We start from the raw sequence: 12,287 nt of genomic DNA on the forward strand, positions 1-12,287 counted from the left end.
TCAGAATTGAAGATGGGTCCCTGGTGTTGTGGAGCAGCAGTGCTAACTAGTGTGCCACTGTGTTACCCATCTTATTATGTTTCTGCCTTGTTTACTTCAATTATCTTATTCATTTATAATAATCTAATAATTAAATGTTGTGTTTTGATGTTTCAGTGAGACATTTGTAAAGCTTGTAAATTTTAATGTAAACATTTATTACCAAAATAATTTTATAAATACAACATTTTGAAGCCAGTTAACATTTAACTTAACATTTAACCTTATCAGCTGAACAATGACATTGAACTATCTCAACTTTTGCAAATTTCTTGCAATAAAATATATTTTCTCACTTAAACACGCCTTATATTTCCCCATATAAACACAACAGTTCTGTCTATTTGTAAAGAGGAGAAGAGAAGAGGAAGGGAGGAGGTGAGGGAGGAAAGAGGGGAGGGAGGGGATGGTTTTGATATATCAATTGTTAATGTTACAAGCGCAATGTCTGAAAGTAGCAGCTGCTGAAGGCAGTGTCCTGCCACACATCTTCTGATATCATTTTGGGATGTCTTTTGGCAGTACAGTTAGGAGTGGCTGATTGATTCCCTGCAATACCTGTCAGAGGGATAGTTCATATTAGTTTAGAAGAGGCTTGCAATCAACTAAGGCATTAAACTGTGTTAAAGTACTGAGGTTTGGAAGGATGAACATGACATCAGTGAGACTCTTAAACAATTCAGCTTAAAATATATTGCAAAATCTAAATGTACTTTAGCTCTGAATCAGCTGGGAGGACAGGCATGCTAACATTTGGGTCCTTAAAGGAGTCAATAGCACCAGTATCGAGGCCATGGTCATCCGAAACCAACTCTGCTGGGCCACCCATATGCTTAGGATGCCAGAGTCCCGACTGCCAAAGCAAATTTTCTTCACCCATTTCTCGGAAGGATCCCGAACAAGAGGATACAGGAAGCTCTTCAAAGACATCTTGTCGGCTTACCTCAAGAAATGGAACATAACCATCAATGCCTGGAAGACCTTTGCTCAGAAGAGAACGACTTAAAGTACCTCCTGATTGAAGGGTCACAATTCTTCCAGAACACCCGGCAGCAAGAGGAGGCCTGGAAAAGCAGCCTTGGAAAGGAATACCCGCAACTTAGCGTCCAAGGACCGATCTTACCTTTTGGAAACTCCTGCCAAGTGAGTGATTGAAGATTCAGCTGTAAGATGGGGCTCATCAGACACTGAAGGGCCCAAAGAACCCGTGGTCAGTAACACGAGGTATCTTAGATGGACAATCATACTCGTTAGCGAGCAATCACTGCATTCTATTCATTATAGTTCCTTTAAGCTAAGGTAAATATTGGTCATTTAGAGGAAGAGAAGGGAGATTTAATAATGGGAGATGAGGAAATGGCTGAGGAACTGAACAGGATTTTGGGTCGGTCTTCATAGTGGAAGACACAAATAACATGCCAGTGACTGATGAAAATGAAGCTATGACAGGTGAGGACCTTGAGATGATTGTTATCACTAAGGAGGTAGTGATGAGCAAGCTAATGAGGCTAAAGGTAGACAAGTCTCCTGGCCCTGATGAAATGCATCCCAGAGTGCTAAAAGAGATGGCTAGGGAAATTGCAAATGCACTCGTGATAATTTACCAAAATTCACTAGACTCTGGAGTGGACCCGGTGGATTGGAAAATTAGCAAACGTGACACCACTGTTTAAAAAAGGAGGCAGGCAGAAAGCGGGTAATTATGGGCCAGTTAGCTTAACTTCGGTAGTAGGGATGATGCTGGAATCTATCATCAAGGAAGAAATAGCGAGGCATCTGGATGGAAATTGTCCCATTGGGCAGATGCAGCATGGGTTCATAAAGGGCAGGTTGTGCCTAACTAATTTAGTAGAATTCTTTGAGGACATTACCAGTGCGGTAGATAACGGGGAGCCAATGGATGTGGTATATATGGATTTCCAGAAAGCTTTTGACAAGGCGCCACACAAAAGATTGCTACATAAGATAAAGATGCATGGCAGTAAGGGTAAAGTAGTAGCGTGGATAGAGGATTGGTTAATTAATAGAAAGCAAAGAGTGGGGATTAATCGGTGTTTCTCTGGTTGGCAAACAGTAGCTAGTGGTGTCCCTCAGGGATCAGTGTTGGGCCCACAATTGTTCACAATTTACCATAGAAGATTTGGAGTTGGGGACCAAGTGCAATGTGTCCAAGTTTGCAGACGACACTGAGATGAGTGCTAAAGCAAAAAGTGCAGAGGATACCGGAATTCTGACGAGGGATTTGGATAGGTTAAGTGAATGGGCTAGGGTCTGGCAGATGGAATACAATGTTGACAAATGTGAGGTTATCCTTTTGGTAGGAATAACAGAAAAAGGGATTATTATTTAAATGATAAAATATTAAAACATGCTGCTGTGCAAGGAGACCTGGGTGTGCTAATGCACGAGTCGCAAAAAGTTAGTTTACAGGTGCAACAGGTGATTAAGAAAGCAAATGGAGTTTTGTCCTTCATTGCTAGAGGGATGGAGTTTAAGACTAGGCAGGTTATGCTGCAACTGTATAAGGTGTTAGTGAGGCCACACCGGGAGTGTTGTGCTCAGTTTTAGTCTCCTTACCTGAGAAAGGACATACTGGCACTGGAGGGTGTGCAGAAGAGATTCACTAAATTAATCCCAGAGTTGAAGGGGTTGGATTATGAGGAGAGGTTGAGTAGACTGGGACTGTACTCATTGGAATTTAGAAGGATGCGGGGGGTATCTTATAGAAACGTATAAAATTATGAAGGGAATAGATAGGATAGATGCGGGCAGGTTGTTTCCACTGGCGGGTGAAAGCACAACTAAGGGGCATAACCTCAAAATAAGAGGAAGTAGATTTAGGACTGAGTTTAGGAGGAACTTCTTCACCCAAAGGTTGTGAATCTATGGAATTCCTTGCCCAGTGAAGCAGTTGAGGCTCCTTTATTAAATGTTTTTAAGATAAAGGTCGATAGTTTTTTGAAGAAACAAGGGATTAAGGGTTATGGTGTTCGGGCCGGAAAGTGGAGCTGAGTCCACAAAAGATCAGCCATGATCTCATTGAATGGCGGAGCAGGCTCAAGGTGCCAGATGGCCTACTCCTGCTCCTAGTTCTTATGTTCTTATGTTTAACGGCATTAATTTCCTCATGACAAACTAAAGTTAAAATAAATCGTTCTTTCATCTTTTGTGACTCCAAACTCACTCTATACAGTAAAATACACTTGTAATGGAATTAACAGAATCATGGCAACCAAAGTTTTAAAAAATAAGAATATATATTCTTTTCATTTTATTTCCATTTTAAACATATTTATAAATGCTAAAGGCTAATAATATAAAATATTAACCTAAAAATGTCTCCTGACGTCTCCTGCTTCGGCTACACCGAAAAATACAAGCGCAAATAAAAGAGTGTGAAAACTCACCTAAAATCCGGGTAAGTGGCCCAAGTTAGCGCTGTAGCTGGAGTTTTCATTCAGCAGCTCCAGCGCAGGGCAAAAAAGAGCCTACTGAGAGGTTGAACACTGCGTACTTCCAGCACGCATACCTGTACGTCCACACGTCCGGGTCATCACACCATGCATGTGTGGAACTCCAGCAATTTAAATCACGAATCCTACAGGAAGTTACGGGCCGATGTGCTGAGATTTAATGGAATTAGCCAAGAGTTTGTTTTAAACAATATTGTGAAGTTTTCAATTTCTTCAGTATGCCACATTTATTGGAATAACCTAGTAGGTACTCAATAACTACTTTGGTTATCAAAAATACAAATCGGTTCTCTGATAGACAATTTGGTTTACAAGATGGATGAGCTTTGATGGGCTGAATTGTTTTTTCACATCATTACTTTTAAAAACGTTTCTATTGCACGGAGTTTCAATGTCCTGAAGCCGTGCGGATGGGGGACAATGTCTACTCTCCTCTTACATGTGATTATGTTTAAGCTGTGAACAAATACTTTGTCGCACTTTTTCAGCAGAGTAGCCACTCAGTCACCACTTCGGACAGGTTAGTTGTGTGAGGGCTTCAAGCTTCTTCATGTGGTCTGGGTCTTATGGTTTCACTGTACTGATCAAATCTGTTCATTTTAGTACGCTGATGTTATCTTTACAACCATAATAACGGCCCTTCCCATCTTTATGTCTCTGCAACTGCAATTGCTGCTGCTTGCAGCAACTCCTGCCAGGGCATATGCTGTCATGGTAGTTATTTTTATTAATTAATGGGATGCAGGTGGCGCTGGTCAGGTCAGCATACCTAATTTCCCTCAAGAAGGTGGTGATGAGTTGCCTTCTTGAACTGCTGTAGTCCATGTATTGTAGAAATACCCATGGTGCTGTGGCATCCTATCTTGCATCATCCTCATGTATCCTTTGTAGCTTGTCTGCAACTACTCTATGGCATTTGTCATCCAATTACACCCAAGTCAACCCCCCATTCTACTACCCTCTATAAGAGATCTCTGCAGATTTTCAACTCTGATCAAGTGGCCAAAATACTGACGTTTTATTTTCTGGATGTCACTTTTCAGAAGTCTTTTCGCTGTTGCAATTTCAGATACCTCCTAATTTTTCTTGGGGTTGCTGCAACTCATGATAAAAAATATTCTTCAGGACTTTGTGATGGCTTCAAGTCTGATTGATTAATCCTTGTGGATACTTAGAACAGTTCAGAAGGAGGCCATTTGGCCCATTGAGTCTGCATTGACCCACTTAAACCCTCACCTCCACCCTATCCCTGTAACACCTCCAAACCTTTTTTGACACTTAGGGCCAATCCACATAACCTGCATGTCTTTGGACTGTGGGAGGAAACCCACACAGACATGGGGAGAACATGCAGACTCTGCAGACAGTGACCCAGCAGGGAATCAAACCTGGGGCCCTGGTGCTGTGAAATCACAGCCCCCCCCCCCCCCCGGCCATCTGAAGTCTTGGATGATTTGGTTACCTTACTAAAGGTTTTTGACCATTATTTAATTACTGTTATGAATAATTGCTTCTTTTTTGAAAGATAGAACAATGTTGACTACATTAGAAGGCATCTAGATGTTTTATTCATGAAAGCATTCTTCATGCACTTGAATATTAATAGAATTAGGATAGCTGCATCGTTAGCCGAGCTCAATTGGCCATTTCAAACCACCCATCAGGTGACAGATTTGACTACAACCTAGTTGGTATTTATGAGCTCATGTATAATGGGGACAGTTAGCTTAGTTGGCTAGGTGGCTGGTTTGTGATGTGGAGCAATGCCAACAGTGTGGGTTCAATCCCTGTACCAGCTGAGTTTATCCATGAAGGCCCCACCTTCTCAAACTTGCTCCTCACTTGAGGTGTGGTGCCCCTCAAGTTAAATCACCACTAGTCAGCTCTCCCCTCAAAGAGGAAAGTATCCTCGGGACTATGGTGATTTTCATTATATGAACTCACTTTTAACTTAAATTCTATTATTGTTTCTCCCATTGTGCTTTTAGATGAATTTGGCTGTTAAACACAAAAAAGGTAAATTATCTACTTGCTATCAATGTCAAATTGCTATATTTTTTTTTAAGAGTAACTTTGAATGCCATTTTAATTTTTAAAGATTAAGATAGACATTCTTCGATCATACAAGCGAGGATAATAGACTTTACAAATCCCCAGAAGAGCGAGGTGGTAATCTGGTTTTGCAATTGGCAGAAGATATTCACTCTAACCAAATCTCAATTCCAGACCATGGCTGGAGCAGAGGAAACTGGCACAGTTTCCCAGCTAAGCAGACAGGAAAGGCTTAGTCAGAACTGATTATCTAATTAAATCCATGTCCATCCCCATAAAACATTGCCTCGAAACAGATACAGCACCTGGACTCAGTTGGCACTCTTTACCAGGCAGCTTCTCTTTGAAGATCAGCCCATTAATTTTCCAGCTGCCTTATCGCTATGAAAGACAATAAGCAAGTGTCGTAGCTCTTACGCATCTCAGTGCAAAGAATAAGACTTGTTTGGATTCTTTATCCTTAGATTGTCTGGTTATTGAATAATGACTTTAGCTTTGATGTATTCCACACCTTTTTCACCTAAGATTTGTTTCACTAACATAGTTTGAATATTCCTGTTTATGTTCAAATCTATTGTGCTTAAATTACTTGCACAGTTAGATATCCGATATTATTTTCTAAGATAGCAAATGTTTCAACTCACTCCCCTGACAAGTATTAAACGTTTGGAATGATTGCAAACTTTTCCTTTAAATGTACATCCCATTTACTTTTTCTGACATTTCATCAGCGAGTATTGACTTCTGTTGGCCCTATGGTGGCTATAATGGCGGGGCATAACATCCGATTTCTGAGGCTCTTTCTGACATGAAGGGCGCCATTAATGGAAAGGTTTCGAAGTGTGGTAGCAAGCGGGAACTGCTGTAAGCTTCTCGACGCTCCACCTGGCAAGGCCGTCACTGGTATCAAACGTTAATTGATCCACTTCATAAGGCCCCGCAGGCTTCAGGCCGCATATGACTGCCCCGCTGGTTGATTCACTAACTACCCTCTAACAAGGGACAGCAGCACTTAAACCCTCCTGCACAGACAATGCCACACAGCTCACAGCCATGACAGCGAGGAGAGCAGCCTCACAATTCAGTGATGCTGACCTAGCCAGATTGTTGGATGTGGTCGAGATTGGACGGTATGCCCTGTTCCCCCGAGCGGCTCAGAGGGCCAGTCACAGGGCAGCCAGTGTTGCCCTAGAGTAAGTGCCGTCTGCTCGGGGTGCGTCACCAGGAGGAGCGGCACCCAGTCCGGTAAAATGTTCAACGACTTCCACCGGGCTGCACGAGTGGGTTGGCACCGGCCCTCTGGCACCAGCCCTGCCCAGCACCACACTGTGCCCTGGCCCACTCATGTCCAGCAGTGCTGCCCATGCCCCCCCATCCTCCCTATACTGCTCATCCCCACTATCAGCCAATCCCCCCCATCCACCCAATGCCCCAATCCCCTATACCCCCCACCCCTCCATACCCCCATCTCTCTCCCAACTGCACCCCCCCCGCGCATACCGCCCATCAGTCCCACCCCCCCATCCCCACCCTCCACCAGCGCAGCGACACACACCTCAGTGGGCGACAATAGTGGTCAGGCTTCTGGGGCACATTCTGGTGAGAACCATACAGTTACTGATGCACATCAGGTGGAGGCAGGAACCCCCAGGCGACACAGCAGTCAGAGGTCTGCTGGATCTCAGGACCCAGCTGGGTCCCAAACAGATGCTGAGCCTCTGGAACAGGTTTACCCGGAGCTGATGCAATTTATAGGGTGAGGCCGTGATATTCAGAGGCAGCGTCACTCCAGCAGATTCATAACCAATTGGAGGAGTCCCAGAGGCAGGGGATAGCACCAGAAATGCATGGCACCAAGGCAACACTACTCAGGTGAGGACAGCAGTGGAGACCCAGGTGCACAACATCAGCAGAATGAGTGGTGGTGTCCAAGGCGAGGCCCAGTCAGTACCAGCCAAGTTTGAGCACCTCAACAGCATGTCCCACTCACTGGGGGCCCTGCCGCAGTCCCAGTTGGACCCCTCTGGGGTGCCGCCGACATTGGGGAACTGCCAGAGTTGGCAGAGCCTGATGACACAGGGGCAGCCGGTCCACAATCCAGCTGCCTTTCCATTCCGAGGGAGCATCAGGGCCCATGGGCACTGACCGGGAGGAGGGGCAGCTGGATGCCAACCCGGAACCACCCAATGGGCCACCAGCCCCCTTTATTTAATGCCCCTGACAATGGTACATCTTTAGTCAGCCCCTGGATCAGGGTGGCACGGCAAGGCATGTGCCTCCGCCAAGTGGGCCTGAGAGCCCCCAGAGGACACCTGCTAGGGGCATCATTGGCCATGGGACTTGATAAACAGCAGTCTGGCTCCACCTCTGATGTGCAACCTAGGATATACCGAGACGCATGGAAGACTAAGCAAGTCAAGGGTCACTGAGAGTGCACGGGGGGGAAACGGGGGTGGAGGGGCAAGGGGGGGAAGGTGGGAGGGTGGAGTGATGGGGGAAGTTGTGGGGGAGGGGTTGGAGATGGTGGGCAAGGTGGGGTGGCACCATCGAGGCCGAGGGCAATTGGGGACACATATGCACAGCATTAAAAAACATTGCAACCCCGATATCATAGAATTTACAGTGCAGAAGGAGGCCATTCGGCCCATCGAGTCTGCACCGGCTCTTGGAAAGAGCACCCTATCCAAGGTCAACACCTCCACCCTATCCCCATAACCCAGTAATCCGACCCAACACTAAGGGCAATTCTGGACACTGAGGGCAATTTATCATGGCCAATCTACCTAACCTGCACATCTTTGGACTGTGGGAGGAAACCGGAGCACCCGGAGGAAACTCACGCACACACGGGGAGGATGTGCAGACTCCGCACAGACAGTGACCCAAGCCGGAATCGAACCTGGGACCTTGGAGGTGTGAAGCAATTGTGCTATCCACAATGCTGCCGTGCTGCCCTATCTGGCACTTTCTTCCACAATGTGGGCTGACCACCAACCCCCTGCCCCAACCCCCTGGGGAATGGTCTTGGATTCTATCACACCCCCACCTGCAAGACACACCATGTGCAGATGATGGGTATATGCGAGCATCAGCCGATAGGCAGGAGTGAGACGATGGCAATATTGAGGAGTTATCACCCGTAATCAACAGTGCCCCATTGACAGCGCTGACACAGCCCCATCACCCTGGAGTGATGTTACACAGACCCTGGGAGGGTGGAACAGGGTGGTGAAGGGGGGTTTGGGTGGGCGGGAAGAGGGGAGGGTGAATGAGGAGAGGTGGGGAATGGGGTGAGATGTCGGACAAAGCCACGTCCGATTATGAAGCAAATGAGGATGAGGGTCCCCCTGGACATCAGGGCTTGCCGGACCATCGCCACTGGACCTCCATCCTCCGGCTGGTCCTCCAGGTTCTCCCCAGAATCATCCTCCAGCTCCTCCTAGCCTGGCACATCTTCGGAGGTGGCCGCATGTACCCACCCTCTACCTCCAGCACGTTGCACCGCACCGCTGCTGTGCCAAGTTGTGCAAGGCAGAGCAGACCACCACGAATCGGGCGGCCCACTAGGGGGTGTACTGCAGTGCACCACCAGAGAAGCCGAGGCATCGGAACCGCATTTTGAGCTGTCCGATGCACCGTTCAATGACAGCCCGTGTCGCCACATGGGCCTCATTGTACCGGGTCTCTGTACTGGCGTCATTGGCCAGGTCCTCAGCGGGTACCCCTTATCCATCAAGAGCGAACTGGCCATCATGGAGTGGTCCTTGAAGAGGCCAGGGATGTCCATCTGCCCAAGGATGTAGCTGCTGTGCACACTCCCTGGGAGGTGTGCACAAATGTACATGATACTGAGGTGGTGGTTGCAGACGAACTGGATGTTCAGGGAGTGGAATCCTTTTCTGTTGCTGTAGGGCACTCCCAGACAGCCTGGTGTATGCAAGGCGACATGCGTGCAATCGATTACCCCCTGGATCTGGAGTATCCCGTCAATAGGGGAGAATCCTGCTTCACAGGCACCCTTGTTGGGCCTGGTCCATGTCAAAGTTCATTTTGTGTGTTGCCCGGGCAAACAGGGCATCCATGACCTCACAGATATACTTGTCGGCTGTAGCTCGTGCGATGCCACAAAAGGCCCTGCTCGAGCTCTGAAATGATCCTGAGGTGCAAACGTTCAGGGCTGTGGTGACGTTGACGGCTACTGGGAGCGGGTATCCTACTCCTCCATGTGGTGCCACATTCGCAAGGACATGGCACAGGTACCGCACCATCCCCTTGTTGAGGCACATGCTGTTAATCATCTGCTTGAAAGACCAGCAACACCTGTATACCTTGGGCCATCACCCACCTTCCCCTCTGGGTCCCTCTCTAGCCTGATGGGCGGCTGGGTCCTCAGGGTGTGGGGCGGGGCTCTGCCCATGAGCTACACGAGTTTCTGTGGAGCCACCTTCTCTTGCGTCAGGCTGCCTGGCCTGCCAACAACACCACGATGGCAGCCTCTGCAGGGTCCAAGATATCATCCATCTCGTGTAATATCTGTAAGGTGTTGGAGAGGGCGAGAGACTGGTGACCAGCCATGTCTTCGATCCCAGGACCCTCTGTTCTCCCATTGCTCCCCCTTTCCCACAACCCCTGCCATCTGACATGACCTGGCCCTGCAGCAGAGGCCCGTGGCCATCTGACCCTGTACCCTGGACACCCGCACATAAAATTACCTGAACTGGGCATTAAATCCCTCCCCAGTGCACTCACCCACCCTCTGGTCACGGAAATGGCCCAGCCCCTGGGTGTTTGGGTGTTGGCTGCTGCATCCATGTTGTTGCTTCCTGCAGTGTTAAAGCAGTGTCGAGACATCACGATCTGATTGGAATGCAAGGCAATAACTCCCACATTCTACATGGCACGCCTCCACGCGATAATCCACTTGGGAGCTGTGAAGTGCTCACTTAACTATGATTGCTAATTCCCAATTTGCAATAGCCTTCAATCGCACAACTGGAGGCCTCTACGGTTAGTGGGAGTTATGGGTGATCAGTGGGACAGGCAGGCAGGGGCTGAGGTTTCCCCCATTATGGATTCACACCATCCAGGGTGTGGCATGGCGGACTCACGGGCGCTGAGACACCCCCCCCTACCCATGATGACTTCCCCAGCAGCCCCACCGAGCGCTGGGGCAGCAATCCCAGTGCCCCCAGGCTCATTGCCCGGGAGCAAAGATAGTTAATTATCTCCTCGGATCCCCACAGCAGCCATTCCACCAGCTTCACATTTTTAGAAAGGTGTACTAATCCGGCGCCCAGGTGACCACTTGCTGGGGAGGCCATTAGATCGCTTCCGTTAATTGTATGGAGATTGGATTTAAGTGTTGATGATTGGTTTATTGCCATGGCGGGATCCTGATTTTGCCAACAGGAGCAGGCCGGTTAGATCGTGAACCGATCGGCTCCTAGCACAATTCTCAATTTTGGCCTCTCCTCCAATCCAACAGCCGCGTTGTGCTCTTGCTCAAGTGAGACGCAGCTGTAAAATAGTGCCCGTAAACTCCCTTTATTAAATTCCTACTTCAGACTCAAAGCAGCTAGGCCTTGAAAGACCCTATGGTGATATATCTGAAGAAAGCTTCTGAGATATAGAGTCATAGAGTCTCACAGCACAGAAACAGGCCCTTCGGCTCACCGTGTCTATGTCAACCATCAAATACCAATCTATACTAACCCCATTTACGTTAGTGAACAGGGTACTGTGCCTTGGCGATTTAAATGCTCGTCCAGATGTTTCTTAAAAGTTGTGAGACTTCCTGCATCCATCACCCTCTCAGGTTCTATAGGCGTGATTCTCCGAAACCTGGAGAAATCGTGAGGCTGGCGTCAAAAACGGGCGGGTTTGACGCCAGCCTCCGCCCCCCGGCCGGGAACCGATTCTGGTCCCCGGTTGGGGCTAGCATGCCGCGGCTGTGAACTCCGGCATCGCGGGCTTAACGAATTTCGTTAAGCCCGCTTGCCAGAGTTTGCGACGGCTGACGCGTCACATGACGTCAGCCGCGCATGCGCGGATTGGAAGACTCCAACCCGCGCATGCGCGAATGATGTCATCGCGCATTTGCGCGAAACCCGCGCATGCGCGGGCCGGGATGCCCCTCAGCCGCCCCGCGAATGGATACAGTGGGGCGGCGGAAGGACAAAGAGTGCGCGGGGTAAGTGCCCGCTGCCCGCGATCGGTGCCCACTGATCGTGGGCCCATGGCACCCTTGGCACGGCCGTGGTACTGCCGTGCCAATCGGTGCCATGGTTCCCGAGATCGCGACTTTACGGCCGTTTTACGAACGGTCAGACCAGGTGTGTTTGACGTTCCTAAAAACGGTCGTAAAGGGCTTGGACTTCGGCCCATCGGCCAGCTGAGAATCGCTGCTCGCCGTAAAAAAACGACGGGCAGCGATTCGTGTCGGGAGGCGGGCGTGGGGGGGGAGAATAGCGGGAGGGCGTCAGACTAGCGTGGCCGTAAAAATTTACGACCCCCGCTATTCTCCGCACCGTCGTGAGTGCGGAGAATCGCCCCCTATATTTCTACCACCCTCTGGGTGAAAAATTGTTTCCTCATGTCCCCTATGAACCACTGAACCCTCACCATAAACTTATGCCCTCTGATCTTAGACACCTCTGCCAAGGGGAAAAGATTCTCTCGATCCACCCTATCTATGCCTCATAATTTTGTATCCCTCAGCATCTT

The sequence above is a fragment of the Scyliorhinus canicula genome, chromosome 4 (genome assembly GCF_902713615.1).
Source record: "Scyliorhinus canicula chromosome 4, sScyCan1.1, whole genome shotgun sequence".
Lineage (NCBI taxonomy): Eukaryota > Metazoa > Chordata > Chondrichthyes > Carcharhiniformes > Scyliorhinidae > Scyliorhinus > Scyliorhinus canicula.